Raw genomic sequence first — 13,294 nt, 5'->3', positions numbered from 1 at the left:
CAGAGCATGACAAGAGCACCCTCAGCTCCGCAGACAGGACAGCCAGCTACCTGAGTCACGTAATTGCTTGAAGGTCACAGAGGTGGCTCCTTCCAAGGTCAGCTGAAACTAGGTCAGCGTTCTAGCAAGGACTAAAAACTAGTGTCAACTGCCAGCAAAGTAAGGATCAAGTCAAGAAAGTCCTTGGTCCTAATGATCAGGTGCCATTATTACCTGCCCAGCCTCAATACTAAACCAAACCCAACTTTTTGGATGGTCCTTACTTTGCAAACAGGAACAGTTTCCTTGCAGCGCTGGAGATGAGGCTGTTTAAGTCAAGGACAAGGGACACTGGTGATGTACACTGATCACTCTTACACATGCAGAAATACAGAACGTCAGCACAATGCTTCCAGAAGATCATTATTAGGAGTATCAATTCCTATTAAAAAAAAAGGAGGGGGGTTATTTGTTATTACTCATACTTGAGAGAGAAGCTTGCTGTTCTGAAGAGAATTAAGTTTATCTACTACTTACATAACATTTTCCTTTTTGTTATTCTTATGAATACATTTATATAATCAAAACAGGAAACCACTTGGACAATAATCGCTTGTACTTTCATATTTGCATGCAGCATCATAGGATCCTTGTCCAAGTACAATTATCCAGTGACAACAACTAATATTTGATAAGGAGTGACGTTGATTTTATCAGAGAGAAAACACTATACACATATACTCCACTTACAGAGACACAAATATATCTCTCTATATAGAAGTGGTTATGTAGGAAGCCATCCACATGGTCACAAATGCCTCGTAAGAATGAGGTAAAAGGCTCCTGATGTGACCCACTGAGCAGTGGCACCATCACTTCCATCCCAGCAGCACCACATGTGGCCAGCAGCCCCTCACAGTACATGAGGTACTAAATTCTGATCATTCATGCACTCGGGATGCTCACAGGACATTACAGCAGCTAGTTAATACTTTTGTCACGCAATGTAAACAATCCTTGATTAAAAACATTTTTGGAAGTACAGTTTTCATTCTAAAACCCCAAGACAGTTTATATTATCAAGACTGTCTATGGGCAAGTCTGTGTTATTAGCAGAACGATAGCTGGGAGGCTAAGGAACGCAAAGAGCACTCTGAACCAGCAGTGCGTGGTGAGCAAACGATGATGGGGCGTCTGCTTGTTGTCCAAAGCATTTTTGAACAAAGCCTTTGGGGGAGAGACAAAATCAACTTGTTCTGTAAAATACATAAGCATCATGCCAGAAATTTCATTACATTAAACCCCAAGCTGTGCACTATAAACCAGAGCCCTGACAGGCGTTCTCAGCTGCACTTGCACGTCCTTCCTTTGCCCGGCAAGGGTTCTGTCCCCATGCCCTGGCTGGGGCTGTTCTGTGCAGCCCCCCTGTGCTCCTGGACACGGTGCAAGGTGCTCGTGGGGCTGAACTGCTCACTCCCGAGGGCAACTCCCTGTTCTTTGACACTGGTCTTTCCTCCTCCCACATCATCCTGATGTAAATCATACAAGGAATGACACTTCCTAACAAAGGAGCTGTTCTATAAATAGTCTCTTTCTCACATACCACAGGCAATGCCACCCTTTGCCAGCATTTACAAGCAACACCACATAAATACATATCAACACATGTTGTTTCTCTAGGAAATGTAGAAATAAAGGACATAAAAGACATACTGAAGGAATAAGCACGAGGCTGTTTCTGAGCATATCCTCAACAAAAGCTGCAAGCCTATTTCAATTTAGAAAGAAATGCGCTTTCTCTAAAGGGCCAGAGTGCTCCTAAACTGTAAGAGAGTATTAAGTGTGATTTTCTTTTCCCAATGACTGCGGGGTCCGTAAATGTAGAATTTGAAAGACAATATAGACAAGTAGGGTCGATGCTGCACCTACTTCTGATTGCAGTTGGTACTGGATACATATCTGTCCATAAACTAATAAAATCTTAACATCTGAACCCATGAGATGTCAAATCCTCCCTCCCACAAGGAAGAGTGGAAACAGAGGTAGATCAAGGTGAAGGGATTTGTTCACAGCCGAGATTAAATCTGGGTTGAGGTGAGGGCTCTGACCTTCCTGTTTCCTGTTTTAACGACCAGGTTACGGAGCCTCCACCCCACCACTGACCCCCATACCTTCATTGTTGTCCCATGACCACACACAGGCTTGTTCAGCAACAAATATATCAGTGCTTCTCCGTCCTTTGTGCATCTTGCTCAGCAAAGCCTTCTCACCTCATTTCCCTTTCTAGGCAAAGCTTTCCAGTCTCTTATTTTCCCCGTCTTGTATCCTGCTCTGGGAACACAGGGGTTTTCACACAAACAGGGAGCGCTTTAGTCCTTTAAAGTACTAAAAGCCTTTGTCTGCTGGTAGTAGTAGCATCCTCTTAACCTAGATAACTTCACAATTAGGGCAGACATTGCAGCAGCACTGTATAAGGTCCTCTTTGCAAATTATTAAGTATGCAAATAGCTACAGTTCTGTATAAACTGACACAATGTTCTGCTAATTTACTGTTTTCCAGTGCAAATAGTCATCAGCCAGCTTGACAATTCCACGCCTCGCACTCAAAACAGGCATGAAATGGAGCAACACTGAACGCAAGCCTGGGAATCCACGGCACAACTCCAAACGCAGGCTTAGATTGATAAGGAAGATCTAATGAAGTCAGGAACATTTCCGGAGTATATAGATTTTCCTGGGTGTTATTTTAGTCTCAAAGCCAAAATAGTGGCTTGGAAGCTTTAAGTCTTCTGATTGCATTTGGAAAACGCAACGCAGACAAACACCCCGCTGCGAGAAGGAGCTTGATTCTAGTTTTGATCAGAGTATTGGCATTATCACCAAAGGGATCTGCTTAAGCATCTCCTAGTCACCTGGAAACACTACCACAGAAAATAAAGAGCTTTTGCTCTGAAGAGCCCATACAAACAGCTCTCAGACAGCAACCTCCTCTGGTCCAGCCTACCTGAGCAGAACTCAGGCTTAGCAATGGAAAGCGGGCAGAAAAGCTCATTAGCTGCATGTTAAGGCTGTCAGTTGTTAATTGCTTATATTCAGCTATTTAAAAATTATTTAAAAACTCACGGTATGTTAAAAGCATAATAAGAATTTATGCTGAATCCTCCAATGTAATAAGGATTTGAAAAACATCAGTTTCGGTTCCACCAACTATTTCATGGCGTGTCTCTGCTCTCCTGAAAAATCTCCCTGAACACCAAACTGCAAATTCTTTTCAGCTCCAAACGCAATAGTAGTGTCATCAGATATGTATGTGCCAAACTGCATCAAAGTGCTGAGCAGCAACCCTTAGAAAACTTGCAAGAGAAAACTCAGAGCACAAGGCATCACCGAACCAGGGCGCAGAGACAACACGACTGGATCAAGGAAAGCGGCTGGATGCACGAAATAGCAGACCCCAATACTCACCTCAGCAACAAGAAAGGAATCTTGGGAAAGCAGATGTTTTGCTGCCTGTGTCCTGCTCTAATGAGGCCAACCCAGCCTTGGTTTCGACTGGAATTTCCTACCGCAATCAGAACAAAGCTTCCCAGCCCTTGCCTGGAGCGGTCTGCAGAGCAGTTCATATGTAACAGAGGTCCTTGTTTTTTGGTGCCGTTCTCGGAAGCGGGAAGGAAGCAGCATTCCCACAGACCTTTCTCCCGTTACCAGCTGGTTGCTACTAAGCATTTTATCACCCACCTGTCTCACGTGGCTTGGAATACTTTCCATCAGGAGGCCAGCAAGTACGACCAGCAAACAATCCTAAAACAGGCTGCACAGTCCTGATAAGCATTAAGATAGCAGAAAATCCTCTGTCAGTTTGGCCTTCAGATATACAAACCACACTCAGTTTTCCCGTTCCCCAAAGCAGTGCTGTCTCTCACTGCTTGCAGGCAGGTTTTGTCCATGTCCTGAACTTGGAACTAACCTCTTTACCCTTGAACCGTAACAACCTGCTCAACCCACCGTTCTGTTCAGATCTGGGCTTGTTCAGAATCACCACGAGACAAACTAGTTGTAGGGAAACGACATGTGTAGGCAGGACAAGATTTATGGTGCTGAGGCAGTGAGCAGAGCACACACCCCTGCAGGATCACAGGAGGTTTCTGTAAGGCAGCAGAGTATTCGTGGAGGGACAAACACCCCAGAACTGGGATGGGTTTCCAGGAGTGAGGGAGCTGAGATACTGAGGAGCACGTGCCAATCAATCAGGCGGGGATTTAGAAAATGATGAGGCAGTGCGATAGTTTGGGACATGCTCCAAGGCAGTGTCCTGGCGTGCCCCACGGTACAGAAACCTCTACTGGAATCAGTGCCCAAATCTCATCTCCTCTCGCTCCTCAGGAAACAGCCGCAGAAAAAATATGGCAAAATATCAGCACTTGAGTACTGACTAAAGGCTGTTTGCTGCCATACAGTCTGAACCTCTGGGGTCCTGACAAGCCTCAGGGAAGGAATATGCTGTTCTGTCTTCCTGGACACGCACAGACCAGGAGGCCAAGTTTTGCTGTTTATTGACTTGCAAGGCAAGAAGAGAAAGTAGGCCAGCAAGCATGAGAGCTCAAAAATGAAATGAACTATCTTCCAGTCCCTTCCTCCAGGATGGTTTTGATTGATGTATGTAGGCATGAGCAGAGCTGATCTTTAGAATGAAAAACAGAGCAACTGCTGGAGGCCGCGGCTGTCGTGGGCTCCCCCAGATGAAGCCAAGCAGCACTGCAAGTAATTCAGAACAGAAAGATTTCACACCTCAGTTCTGGGGGCCTCGGGCAAAGGTGCATTACCATCTCTGGGTGCTGTAACCTCATCAAAAATCAACCCAACGTACGGTAAAGCAGTGATTAGAACATCTGATTTAGCACAGGCGCACACAGCTTTAAGCTATTCTTCCTGAATGTCCTACATAACAAACCCAAACAAATTAAGCAATGAGTAATGAAAAGGTAGGAGGTGGCAAGGCTTGTTTTGGTTCAGGAAAGGATTCCCATCCCTTCCTTGGAATCTAAATTAGATTCAATTTAGATTAGAGTGAGGCAAGGCCAAACTCCCTTGATGGATGAGCTGCTGCAGTATTTTGCAGCCATTCTTCAATAAATGTATTTTTCATCTCCTGCTGCTTCTTCTATTTCTGATCTCGCCAGCTTCATGCCACGCCAACAGGTCCTCTGGGTTAGGAGATCCCTTGTTCCCTCCGTGAGGAAAGAACTCATTTGTTGTTTAGTAGAGAGAGAATGTGTTCCTGGCCTGATAAATGGATTATCTCCATAAACACGCTTTCTAATGCAACGACACCCCTCACTCTCACAAAACCAAAGGAATTAATCACAACCAATGCTGTGACATCCAAAAGTGAAGGCTCCCTCTCCTGCCCAATATGCTGGTATTACAGCCAGTTTTTTCTTAAAGGAAAAATCCAGGAAAAATGCACATAAAAAGATCCATATTCATGCTTACCATGCCTGCAAAAGGATCTCTGTCCATGTAACAGACTTTGCATGGCCACAGCGCTCACGTGCCCAAGGCAGACATGCAATTGCAAGCAATCTGTTTCCTCTGATGGATCAATACTGAACTGCTTCATTTCATTGGTCCAGCTTTCCTTGCAAGTGTTCTAATTTTTGCCTCTTCCTTAGAGAACCAATTTCACAACGAGCAGCTGCAAAAATACTAAGCTTTCATTTTTAGTGCTTACGTTTTGCTTAAACACGCTACCTTAGGCAGAACCAGTCCATTAATCACTCCAGTGAGAAGAAAAACACAGAACAACTTTTCAGAGCACAAGGCAATTCACACAGGACTGGTAATTTATAAAGACTGATTTTCTTTATGATGCTGTTTTCCCTTTCTGAACTTCAGTGGCCTTTGAAAAACTGTTTTATTATTGTATTTTAGTCTGTTTCCTACTAGCATAGCATATAATTCTTCCTTTCTGATGTTTGGGTTCACATGAATTCGCTTTGTGATCAAATGACACTCATTTGGTAGTATCAGTTCAGCAGCTGAAAAATATACTTTAGGATGATAATGCAAGACATAATATTTGAATGCAATGCCTATTTTGTGCAATAACCTGATAACGAGCTGCTCTCTTCAATGGATGCTCAGAATTTCCTGAAATTATTCATTTTAGAATACATCATGTTAAAGAGTAATAATCTATTTCCACATGATGCAGCAGCCTAAACCCCTACACGCTGTGAGTACAAAGCCTCATTTGCCAAGTACCGTAAATGTTCAGGGTTCTGAAACAGCTAAAAAGAAAGCATTATTACGTGCATGTGAAATATCACAGTATCTGACTTCACTGCGAAGGAAGAAAATACTAACTCATGTATTTTAATTTGCCATTATTACAGTTTCCATAGCAGATAGAAATAAGACACATTTTGGATCTTTTCTAGTCATGCCGAATATCTGCGTGCACTGTGCTGCCTGCCCAAATTGCACTACAATTTAAAACAATTACATGAGAAGAGAAAGAGGAGTTTACTATGGCTCAGCAGCACACGGCCGCTGTCCAGTAAAACCCTAAGCCAGTAACTAAGCTACACACATTTCCAAAGTGAATTCACAGCGACACCAAGGAGGATGAAACCTTCTCCAGTCAAGTCAGCATTATGGCACTGAGCGCTGTGAATTCATCGTGCAGTGGCTCACAATAAATTAAGCAAACCAGCAGCACGGTTGTTCCCATGGCTTTTAGGGCACCTTGTGGAATCAACATCCCAATACGCTGCATATTCCTCTACTAACAGTTTTCTAAGCTCAAATGGTTCCACAGCCCATCTACACATTTGAAGAGGAATAAGCCCACCTGGTCAGAACCAAACTGTAAAATAGGTATTTGATTCAATCCTGTATTTTACATTCATCTGAAGTACCTAAGTGTGCAGTTAGCCAAGAGGACAAGCTACAGAGGCAGGCTGGAAGGCAACCTATTTATCATTTGCTTTTCTATTTGCAAAGTGCTATACAAGTACCAATTACCGCCGTGATACAGCAGCGCTTATTAACACAAGCACACTGACGTGATTATGCTGCTTCCGAGCTCCTCCGCCACGCTGCAGGGTTTAGTTGTGCTCCAACATCCCATCTCCCTCACGCCGGCCTGGAATACGAGTATCACAACACCTCGGGACTGAGTTCTGAAGCACCAAGCTCGGGTTCAACACTCCGCACGCCCCCGACACTTTGCTGCACGGGCAGCTCTGCGGATGAGCTACACAGGATCGTGGGGACCAGCAGCTGTAAAAGCCCTGATGTCCCCAGCAAACAGTGGTCCCTCTGCACCGCTTCACACAATAATGCTGCAAGTTCCGTCATTGCCCGAGGCGGCAGTCGGAAAAGCTGACACAATGCTCAATACCCCGCATTTGCTGGTTGCTCTTGTACAAGTCGCTGCTCCTCTGTGACTCAGTTTCTCCATCTGTAAAGTGGAGATGATGCTCCTGACCTCCTTTGCCAATTATTATTACATCTACTGATGAAAAAACCCCAACCTTGACACATACGTGTTACTACTCACTAACGAGAGGCATTTTACAAATGCCTTTATGTGTGATAGTAAAAAGGCCCAGTTCTGCAACCTTCCTCAAGCTCAACACGATAAAAACAGATACCACAGACACAACTTAGGAAAGAGCTACAGGGACAAGTCTAAACTCAGCTGACATTTTCTAACCCAGCTAACATTTCAGAATGGTTAAATACTAATGCTTCGCTAAAACGAGACTACAAAACACTTATGTACATCTTGCATCTAACAAAACTTTGCATTGTTTGTGGATAGAATAGCTTTTCAAAACATTAACCATGCTATCCTGAGCCATTTCCAAAGTCAAACAGACTGTGAAAACCACTGAATTGACTGCTAGCCAAGCCCCAATCCTATATCTTCCTATATTTCTTACTTAACCGACTTTATTCTAATTTGCATCAAATGAGTGGTTGGACTGGTTCTCAGCAGCAGTCAAACAATATCCAGGGTGAATCAAAGTCAAGGGCATTTTCCCAAGAGGAAGGTAGGTCAAAGGTAAGGCTGGACTTTCCTACAGCATTAACTGTCCCAGGCTGACAGTTCAAGATGAAACTCTGCCCACGTCCAGGGACACGCTCGGCGTTGGCGGACGGGGCGGTGACGGCCTCGGTGCAGGCAGAAAGCTCGGGGCAGCTTCGTGGAAGGATCTCAAGAGGGTGCAAAGGTTCCTTCCTCTTCACGGCCATTGATCCCTCACGGTCACCGCTCCACACGCAGACTGCAGTGTGTAGAACCTCCTCTGCGCGGAGCCACGTGTCCGGGGTGGCTTTTCATCGTTATTTCTGTGTAACTCATGTTAGCGGTGCAGAGCCAGGCTTTAGAAACTGGTGAGAATCGGCACTGTGAATTTGTTACACAAAGACCCTATGTTGCAGCACCAGCACTTTCTCTAGTTGTGCGTTTTACCTTTCAAATTGCTCAGCAATTTGATGCTGCAGCATCTCAGACCAGCTGTGTGACCCTGAGCGAGACACCGAGTTACCAGTGCAAAGGATGGGACCAAAGCAGAGGTTCTGCCAAGGGCACGGAGACCGGGCCAAGCGCCTTCGTGTTGCTTTGACAAATATGAAACAAGTTTTTCTTGACCTTAAGTATTTTCTGTACAAGGTCGAGAGCAATGTCTGTATGGATAAGATTTCACACTGCTCTGGGCTCCGTACAAACCCATGTGATTTTCAAATTCCACAGCTAAAATGCTGTTTGCAACTTCATATCATGGCTCAAACATCCCAGTTGTGTAACGCTCTGAACTATTTCGAGACTATTTTCTCTCACCCCAGAAGCCTTCTCTGCATTTTGCTCAAGAACACAAATATGACGATTATTACTGGAGAACAGAGTTTCAGAAGGAAATACAAATGAAAAACGAAATACATACAGATTATCTGCAATATCTCAAAAGGTATGATAAATTGAGTAGAGAATGCTCTCCCTCCTCACCTTTAAAGTGGCCAGCAGAATTCTACTGCAATGATATCACATGTAAATGTAAAGAAAAAAGAAAGAAGAAGAAGGGAACACAGCATTCTATGCTTCAGCAGATGCCTACAACCTCGCTTGCTCTGGTAGCAGCTCTACAAAGTCCACCTACTTTTCCGGGAATGCAAAAGTGCAAAGGCAAAATGAAAAAATAGCTTAAACCCAGTCATTTTTAAACATGGTTTACTCTTCTCTCTCACTAAGCCACTGAAGTTTTCAATATCCTTTTCAACTATTGGCCATTTAAACTTGGCCTCCCTCCTGCAGATCTGCTGGAAGTGTTCCAGCCGGGACAACAGAGGTCGATCCGTGTCACAGCAATGGTCGCTGCCTGTCAGCTCTTGGAAACCGTGAGCCATCACTTTGTCAGTCTCAGCCTTCGGCTTTGCAAGCTGTGACTGGAGATCCCGCCTGGCCCCGCTGGCAGCTGTTGCAAGCTGTGAGCCAGCATCTTGGCATTCTCAGCTGAAACACTCACCGCTCCTGCGCTCGCAAACTGCCACTCGCAGTTCGCCGAGCTCCCGGGTGACAGGACAGCGAGGCAAGGACATCGCAGGGTGAAAAAAGGATCATCTGGCTGAATGACCCACATTCAACCAACCGACTCATTTTTAATCACTTTCCAATAGAGGTCATGCAGACGGTAAACATCTGGCTGTGGCACCTCAGCCACCTTCCAATGAGAACTATCTTGCTGGTCAACATCTAGTCCTGGTGTATCAGCTGTCAATTACTTGTGCAGTCACATTAGTGCAATGACCCATTTTCCATCATTTAAAAAACAACCCAAAAGGCCTAAGACCAAAATTTGCTAAGCAAAGGAGCATCTTTGCCAAATAACACTTACTTTGGTTCCCCGTGAAATTAGGAAATAATTTTTGCCTATTCAAAAAGACTTTTGACAAATAAGGAAAAAACACACTTCAAAACACACATGCCATGTATTTTACAAGTGAGTCTGGCCCAACACTCCCTCATCTACGTTGGCATAGGTGCTTTGGCGTAAATATACCTCTGCATTACTACACATTTTCTCCTCGCAGCTTTAGCTACACATAGGCCCATACTTGCATTCCTGTTTGAACTGTCCCTTTTCCAACGTGTCTCCATCCTGAAGAGACAACTTGTCTGTGCACCCGCCCGGCTGTGCTGTTCCAGAGGAGCAGATTCAGACTGCAAACTACAGGCTGCCTCTGCAAGCACATTAACCAGCACATCAGATAACATTTTAAAGGAAAAAAATGTTTTGTTTTGCCTGAGAATGATGAAAGCATCAAGACAGCAGTTGTTTGAAAGGAAGACTAGAATTTACAAATTCCTATAAATCATTTATGACTGCAAATGGAATGTTGGAAATCTCACCACATTTAAAGAAAAACGTTATACTGGGTTTCCACACCAGCTTCCAGTTCTGCCTGTACCTTTGCATGGCCCTAGGAAGTTGCAATGAGGAAAATCAATTTTCCTTAATGTTTTTATGCCGTGTTCAATATGAATATCAGTAGCACCAGGAAGCAGGTATATAATGTATCAAAAAGAACAAGAATGTCCTAGATACCGTGTCGTGCTTGTGGCTGCTGGTTTCTTCCTCAGAGACAGAAAATTTCAAGATAAGATTGCTCCTAAGTAATATCCCCCTTCACAAGAAATGTGCAAGTTTTAGTTCATGGCTTCTTGATGACCAATGTGAAAATGTTTTGAACGAGCAGTATTAATAACGGAGTGTAAATGACTGTATTGTTGCAGAAATGTAAGTAGAAACTCTGTAAACAAGGACTAGAGATGAAAAGACCAGTCACTTCCCCCATGCCTAACCAGCTCTTCTTCAGATGATGTGAAGAAATAAATTATATGTTGAATTATATATATGAAACAATAAATTTCATCTGTGTTACCTCTTTGTTAACTCACCTCAGCAGTATATTAGCTTCAAAAGGGTACGGGTAGGTCAAAACCCTTTGTAAAATTGAGACAAAACTTTCACCGAAACAGACTCAAGCTGTGGTGACCGTGCCAAGCCCCTAAGGATATCGAGTCAGCATGGTATTCATGGTGAGGAACGCTACAGTTCAGCATTTAAAATGCCATTTTAAAAGCTGGGAATTAAGCCTGTTACTCCCCATAATTTCCTACTCGTCTCTGATTTACAAGAAAGGAAAATGAGTAAAAAGCACAGAAATATACCTCTGATGAACTCTGTATAGTACTATGTGAAACAGACCGTGCAGTTCCCTGATCACAGGCAGATGAATGCTGCAGGCACTCACACAAGGAGTGGTTTACAACCGATGCCTCAATTACCGGTGTCAAAATACCACCTCAGCTTTTGTTTGGATTTGGCTCCTGAGAGCTCTGTGCAAGCCCTTGGTTCATCACTTGTGGGCTGTGAGCCTGCATGGACACAGAATATATTCTCAGCCCCTTCTACTTGCCTTCACTAACAGCAACCGGAGACAGCTGGCTTGTTTTAAAGGCGATTTAAAGGACAAGGAAATCATACAGCTCACGTACATACCTGCTAGTACATGCCTAGCTCAGCTGTTCTACCCCACCTCTGAGAGATGATTTCAGCACCACAAAACTATCACCTTAAGTCCAGCTTTTCTTTCACCCTTGGCCTTGAAGGAAAAAACAAAACACTTGTGTGTCACGGGAGACAGGCCTGTGCTAGGACACCAAGACAAGCACACAATGTTCTGTGAAATGTTATGTTTGCTGGTGTGGAAGCACTGAATGCTGGAGGAAAGCACCCAGCACAGAGGCTGCTGCGCTCCCTCTGCTGCTCTCCCCGCGGAAAGGCAGCGAGCCCGCGCCATGCCTCGGAGAAGCAAAGTGAAGTGTAGATCTACCACCCACATTCCTGCATTTTCAGGTATTCCTAAAGCTGTGCGCTGCTGTTTTTGCTAGTGCCAGCCCTGCTTCATACAAGACAGCAGGCATATAAATAATACAAAGTCCAATGGGCGAATTGCAGGCAGATGTGTTACATTCTCCTTACTCCACGACTCCCTTACAAACATTCACACCTTTGCTTTACAACCTGAATGAAGTGAGAAATGTGGTCTCTGTGTGTTAAACAACGGCAAAGCTTTCCCCTGGTTGTCTTTCACAGGACTTGCATTCAGACACAGGAACTTCAAATAGCATCAAAATATGTCTTAATTCTGCTGAAGCATAATAACTTAGAGGGGACACATTATTTTTCTGGTCTTGTATTTAGAAATCAGAACAATACCTGTTTCTTTTACCTTCTAAGCAGCGCTCAGCTATGATGTTGAGCCACACTGGAAACGCAGGTGACGATTACAGCTCTCTGGCGCAGACCCAAGGATATTCCTCTCCATACGTGCCGTGTCTTGCCAAACCAAGGCACAAGTGCCTCGCTGGCAGGATTCTGCGGTGTACAAACACTCGTCCAGAACTGCAGCTCAGTTTCTCATGTGGACTCGAGTTCTGGTGCCTTTTCAGCAGGGTCAAATGACAAAACACAAGATCATCAGTGCCAAGCGACTACTATTGATAAGAGTAATTCTTACCACCAGTGGGATTATTACACTGTCCAGTGTGCTGGTTCACAGGGAACAAGAGAATTGTCTTTTTACACTGTTTTTCATTTTTACTTTGTAACTCACAGGGAAGCGATCCCTTCAGTGGACAAAATTAATGACATTTCTGCCACGGAACTTTTAAACATCAATGTCGCACTTTGAGCTGGGCAGCTCCATACACATCTTCTGTCAGCAGCAAACGTGGCTCAATACTTTGTAAATATTATTAAGCTATGGTACTGTTTATAAGGCTTTCCTAGTTTAATTAATTTGTTAGAAAACATACCCTTAAGGAGACAGATGTGTCAGTGTAAATATTGCATGTCAACCGGGGTGTACGGGGTACTTTGTTGCCAAACACTTTTCTAATTTGCATTCAAACATCTGTCCCCAGGCAAAAGCATTCATGATTTATGGAAGGCAAACGCAAAACCAGCCCAAATGACCCAGAAAACATTCTGTACCTCTTGATAGACTTGCTCTAGTATCTTTTCCAGCAATAGGGAAGACAATCTCAGTGGTGGGTAATGCAAGACACAAGCAGATTCATGGGATACAGTCAATATACTACTGCTCTTTCATATAGCACATGTTGTGAAATCTCTAAGGCTTATATACATATGAAAAGGTTTATATTCAAGCCCCGGGACACAATCCAGTTCTCACTACAACAAACAGCAGAAACCAAACACGAAACCTTTCCAGATACACT

The 13,294-nt window shown here is 44.0% G+C and overlaps 1 protein-coding gene across 2 annotated transcripts in view; it reads right to left on the bottom strand.

Annotated features, from left to right (window-relative positions):
- Positions 1 to 13,294, bottom strand: part of SCN3B (sodium voltage-gated channel beta subunit 3) — a 51,718-nt gene that overhangs the window by 14,123 nt on the left and 24,301 nt on the right. Inside the window, exons 1-3 of one of the 2 annotated variants that reach the window (XM_065040546.1) lie at positions 3,445 to 3,518; positions 2,151 to 2,310; positions 264 to 421 (exon numbers count right to left, since the gene is read on the bottom strand). The gene's annotated coding sequence lies outside the window, so the exon portion shown is untranslated. Of the gene's footprint in view, positions 1 to 263; positions 422 to 2,150; positions 2,311 to 3,444; positions 3,519 to 12,282; positions 12,495 to 13,294 lie in introns of those variants that run through there. The other variant, XM_065040545.1, reaches the window with a different exon arrangement.

Source organism: Columba livia, chromosome 24 (assembly GCF_036013475.1).
Source record: "Columba livia isolate bColLiv1 breed racing homer chromosome 24, bColLiv1.pat.W.v2, whole genome shotgun sequence".
Classification (NCBI taxonomy): domain Eukaryota; kingdom Metazoa; phylum Chordata; class Aves; order Columbiformes; family Columbidae; genus Columba; species Columba livia.
This window is presented reverse-complemented; position numbering and strand designations above follow the sequence as displayed.